This window comes from Rhagoletis pomonella, unplaced genomic scaffold (genome assembly GCF_013731165.1).
Source record: "Rhagoletis pomonella isolate Grant_MI unplaced genomic scaffold, Rhpom_1.0 Rhpom_scaffold_00003, whole genome shotgun sequence".
NCBI lineage: Eukaryota > Metazoa > Arthropoda > Insecta > Diptera > Tephritidae > Rhagoletis > Rhagoletis pomonella.
Window position 1 is genome coordinate 76223934 of NW_023458557.1, and position 5993 is coordinate 76229926.

The 5993-nt window shown below is 36.9% G+C and overlaps 1 protein-coding gene across 1 annotated transcript in view; it reads left to right on the top strand.

Moving 5' to 3' along the window:
• The window catches only part of LOC118735543 (centaurin-gamma-1A), a 387419-nt gene that overhangs the window by 165101 nt on the left and 216325 nt on the right, over window positions 1–5993 (top strand). The gene's annotated exons all lie outside the window — the stretch shown is intronic.

Consider the following 5993-nt stretch of genomic DNA (forward strand, 5'->3'; position numbering starts at 1 on the left):
CAATATCACTTTGAAATGGCGTGCTATAGATATGACCGATACTGTATATTCTATTTTATTTAGCGATTTTTGTTTGCTAAAAGTGAAAAGTTTTTTCAACTGTGCATTGTTGTTTTTTTTTTTGTTGTTGAATGGTAAACTAAGCGAAGCTGGTTATATATGTAGGTATAAGTACATACATATGTATGTATTTAGGTACAATACAGCTTATTTAAACGCTTTTACCAAAGAAGAAATAAAAGGTTTGAGTGCATGACGTTGGGTAGTTGAAAGAGTAGAAAGAATGGTTTAATAAATTTTTAGTTGACGTTAAAGGGTAAAGTACCTCCGCACGTTTCATACATATGTATGTACATAGTTGCTGACTCATTTAACCATGAACTTCAAATTGGAAGTGATCATTGTTGTTATTTGAATGGCTTTATGTTTACAGCAAGTATGCATTTCATTTAAGGGAAAACGTGTGTATGCAGAAAAACATAAGTATGTATGCACATAAAAATAAGCATGTAATGCATGTACCGCTGAGCTAAGGGGCATTTGAAAGGTTTCGAGCGAGTAAAATTGAAAAGTAGTTCTGTTAGCTGGAAAATTTGTTAACAATTAGTACCAGTTGGAATATCGATTTATCCGTATTCGTATAAGCAGGCATAATACTACTTGCGAAATTTTCATAAAAAATCTATGTATGATATATATAGATTATTTAACCAATTTGTATGACTCTAGTTCCGAAATGCCTTATAACTGCTAGAATTAAACAGCGGCAATAGAGAGGAAGAAAGAGGGGGGCGGGGGGAGAATGGACAGAGAGAGACAGAAACATATATATAAAAAGAGAGAGGGAGAAAAAGAGCTAGAGAAAGAAAGGGAGAGAGTGAAAGTGAAGTAAGAGAGAGAGAGAGAGAGAGAGAGCGAGAGATAGGGAGAAAGTGAGAGAGAGAAAGAGAATGAAAGCATGATAGAGAGAAAGGAAGGGAGAGAAAGAGAAAGGGAGAGAGAGATAGAGGCAAAAAAATAAAGGGAGAGAGAAAGATAGAGATAAAAAAAATAATAGGAGATAGAGAAAAAGAAAGGGAGACGGAGAGAAAAATGGGAAAAAGGGAGAGAGAGAAAGGGATAAATAGGGAAAGCGAGAGAGAGAGAGGGAAAAGGAGAGATAGAGAAAGCGAAAGATAGAGAAAGCGAGAGGTAGAGAAAGAGAGAAAAAGGAAGATGAAGGAAAAAGAGAATGGGATAGAAAGAGACGCCGTGAGAGTGAGAGAAAGTGAAAAAGAGAGTGAAAGAGATACAGAAAAAGTGAGTCCGAGGAAGAAGTAGTGAAAGAGACAAAGGTAGGGAGAAAGAGGGAGAGAAAGAGAGGGAGGAGAAAAGGGTTCACTGTGCTCTATGTCCAGTTTTGAATGCAGCCTACAATTAATTTCGACAATCGTTATAACTATGAGTATGTTCTGAAGTATGTTATTTCGCCCTGAAGGACGAGGTGAGAACAGTAATAAGCTAGCTCCAACACAAACAAACAAATTCTGGCTGCCGTCTGAAATGCTCAAATCGGTGCAGAAGTCCTAGCCTTGCGCATGCGACTGCTGCTAAGAGCAATTTGGTCATATGCCCGAAGGTTGGGGACCCCGTTGTTTGTGTCAATGACCACGGGATAAGCATTGCCAATATCGCCTCATAAGCCAACTTGCTGATTTCTGCAACTACGGCGATTAAGAGGCTCTGCAAAGGCATTGACGATATGTAACGTGTAGCATAACGACTAGCTCTGTCCAAATCGGAAACGAGGTTTTAGACAACGTTGTCTTTAAAGTCTTCCTAAAGTGTGGGGAGTGCTCTTAAGTGTATCTTCGCTTAAACGGTGTTCACATGAGGCGATTCTACAGGCTCTTTTAGAGGTGATTAGTTGAATAAAAAGTTGGCTGCCACCCAACTTCATTGGAAGCGATTAGCTGAAAGGCCGTTAAAACCAGGCATTCAACTAAAAGTTGCCTATAAAATCTCGTCATGTAAACACCGTATTACTAGCATTAATGCGAATTGTGAGAACTCACTAAAAACTGCTGTAATTTACGCCAAGCAAACAATAAATTACATGCGCATTTCGAAGCGCAGAAAAACATTTTTGAAAGTCAAGAGTCATTTCTTGCTAAACAGACTATGTACCGGCAATGGCCACAAAAATTGTCTATTGCGCAAGAACAAAAAGCACACCTATTAAAAGCAGTGGCAGGTACTTAGAGCTAGTATGATGTTGTTGTTTTAGTGTTATTACAGACTCGTTGAATGTAGAAAAAAATATATATATATATTTGCTGTGGGATATGCTCGTGACTGCCTCTAACTGCTTTTTTGCTAGTTAGACGGTTGTAAAATTTGCGACGTGCCCAAAATCATAAATGACAGAAAAAGAGAGAGTAAATAGGGTATAAGCTGGTCACCGCGCATAAAAACACAGAAGCGAAGGGAAAACGTTGAAACGTTAAAATGGCAACGAAGCACAGTGGTATGAGAGGGGCAGAAAGTCCTCGTTTCTAAACGGATGGCCGGTGGGCAAGGCAGTTGAACGATTTTCCCCATCTTTCAGATTTATGTCTTCCTAGGACAAATCTAAGTTACAAATCGAATTTCATTGAAATCGGATAAAATTTAACATATCCGCCCCCCTTGTGTAGTGGGCATGGCAGTACGCTAAATTCAACCATTTTTCACACTTATTCATTCCTAGTCAAAAGTAAATACTCCAAGTTACAATTTTCTGCACAATCGAAGCACCTTTACTACTTTTTGCCACATTTTATATGGAGCTCTTCCACTGTGCGACGCCCTTGCTACATGCCGCTTCGCAAGTGCTTTGAAGAGTGTATAACATACATATGTATGTACATACGTACATACTTTTTTCACATATAAGTATAGTATAGATACATATATGCGAAGCCCTTTTGGAGACCCAATCGTATGACACTCGTAGTACGTGTGAAGAATGCATAATTTTTTTTTTTTTTTTTTTGCTTGTACGGTGCATGGTCAAATGCCAGCCTCTTGCGAATTGTGTGAAATGCAAATTTTGCCGATAATATTGAAATAGAAAAGAGAAGGGACACAAAATTGCAAAAGTCAAGCAATCGATGAGCAATAAACAATCAATTTTCGCAATTGAGGTAGCTGACCTCGAGCACACAAAAATTGGGTGCATTACTGTCACGTCTGTTCGATAAAAAAATTTTACGTACAACTATAAAAATGGCAGTAAACCTGCTTTTCGGTAATTTTGGATTTCAGTATTTCACTATGAAATGTTTAAACATTTATATGGCACATACAGAGTGTATACAGTGGCGGAGAAAAATAAATACACATTGGAAATGTAACAAAATTTTGAATTATAAGTGACGAAGCCTTTACTAATGGCGAACATTTTTTTTTTTTTTTTCAATTAACCCTTAACCACCTGCTGGAGGCCATCATGAAACGCTATTTTTACAGAAAAGAGGTATGTAGGTGGATAAGCAATCATGTAAACGTTTGTTCCGGGTTTTGAGGCGTTCAATCTAGTAATTCACTTTAAACTTCGTAAAAAGCTTAATAATGCATACATATTGAGTACATATGTATGTATATATATTGGCGGAGGAAAATAAGTACACATCGGAAATGTAGAACCATTTTTGTTATGTGTGTTGAAGCCTATATCTACTAATGGGAAAATCTTTTCCAATTAACCCTTAACCACCTGCTAATGGTTATCATGGACTGCTTGGACTCTTTTTGCAGAAAAAGGGTAGGTAGATAAGGTTAATGTGGACTTCTGGTCCAGACTTCGAAGTATTCAATCTCGAGTTTATTACTATAATTCGCGCATTATAACTCTTTTTTCAGTGATCCAAATTTTTATTTGATAGAAATGATTTTAATGGACGAAATACCCGGTAATCTGTTTGTGTGACTTTTTTAAGACAAAAGTGTATACTTTAAGTGGAACAACTTAATTTATCTGTTAGCAATATAAAAATAAAATTATTCGATGATGTTTTCGAATACGGTATTTTCGTAACGATTTGAGAAACTTACGGGTTTATATGGATTTTTCGACCCTTTTAAAGAAAATCTGGGAATTGTTTGTGGACCTTTTGAGATGGGTTAGTAAAAGGCTGTAAAGTGGTTTCCAGCAGTTTTCAGAAAGCATGTGCGTGTATGCCTTGAAATTATGTCGACCTTATTAGGGATAGCCAATGGTCAAGAGTTTTGCCAAGTGATCCTGAATGCGAATGACTTTTCGTACTGGAGATGCTCTGCAGCCTTTTTCCGTCGAACTTCCCTTAGTAATTTTTTTTTTAATTTTCCCTTAGTACTCGAGATCAATTGATTTAATATATGTATATGATTTGGGCTCTTATTTATCTACCCATTTCTGTCCCCTTGTGCCAATGTTTTGTACACTACTGCGCTGCCGACTCATTTCCATTTGCGTTCGCTTGTTATGTCTCTATTTGCGGCATTTTCAGTTACACTAGCCGGCTACGCGCAATCTTAAACTGTTTTTACTTAATTTCGTGCAATTTTTTTTTGCATTTTTTTGCACTAAACACATTTTATAGTCGCTATTTTTATCACATCAATGGCGGTTTACATCAGACGCAACACAGTTTTTGCGAATCGTTGCGGCAGTAAGTGAGCGCGTGAAATCCACTATAGACATGCATAAATCACGCATACAAACGCTGCTGGATAAAAAAAAACAAGCTTAAGAGTAGATATATAGATATATATGTATTTAGTTTTCACTACTGCGAAATATTTGCCAGCAAGTGGGAATGTTTTATATTTCTTTCTTTTTTTTTTGTAATTTTTTTTTTTGTGGCACAAACAGGCAACAGACAACCGCTGCGATACGCAAGATTTAATATTTGATATGTGGCATGTGCCTATGACATTTCGCAGATTGCATGTGGAGCAGGTTTCGATATTATTCCAAAAGGGGTTGCCTTGGCTACGAAAAATATTGAGTCGTGTGAAGAAACATTTAAGAGAAGTATGCAGCGTCCTTTTGCCATAAAAAAAACAAAACCGAGAAATTAGAAAAGACAAAAATTTAACGGCATTCACTTGGCTGTGGAAAGCCGAGTTTACTTGGACTAGAAGCTATATTATGTATAGTATCGTATAAATCTACTTATGTGAAATCTTGTGTATATGTACACTTTTCATCTCCTCAACTCAAATCTTTAATCGCCGCCTCAAAGCGCATACAACATTTTTCTCACGCAGCAGCCAACATCTGTCAACTCAATGATAGGAAAATCTAAGTACGTGCGTGGGCTCCAAAGCTAATTTGTGTGGGCTTACCAGACAAGCTTAATTAATTTTAATTGTTACAATAATTCCTTTTTCCTTTTTAAGACAACCACGTTTTCTACTACTTACTCCACGTTAGTAGCAGAATGCCTGTCGACAGCGAAGTTTAATGGCATGTACAATGTACTCCTAGAAGAGAGAGTGACGAAAGCAATGCTTAAAATGTTCAAACTCTGCTACAGTACGTGATTTATAGCTACCCATCACGCACTTGGTGAACCACAAAAGGCTATCGTGGCCAATGAAAAAGAATGTAGAAAGTAAGCTTCGAATGTACAACGATGGAATAATAGAATAATTGGACGTTGACCTAATTGATTAAAGCTCGCTAAGTTCGAGCTATGGCAGGAATGGCAAAAGTTAAGGCATATGCCTACGCAAAGAGACACCTGGCATGCACGTACAAGAAAATATATTATACGGTACTAGGCAAAAAAATAAGAGCCTTCTGCGTTGAAATGTTATAGACACAACTAAATCAGGAAAAAACAATTTAGAACGATATAGTATGCAGTAAAATACGAAGCACAGTCTGTATCATGCAAGAAATATAATAAGTAAAAAAAAACTTCCAAGTGGAAGTTAAGAAGAGAAACCGTTAAAATCATAAACAAGTAATTTTTAGCAAAAAAAAA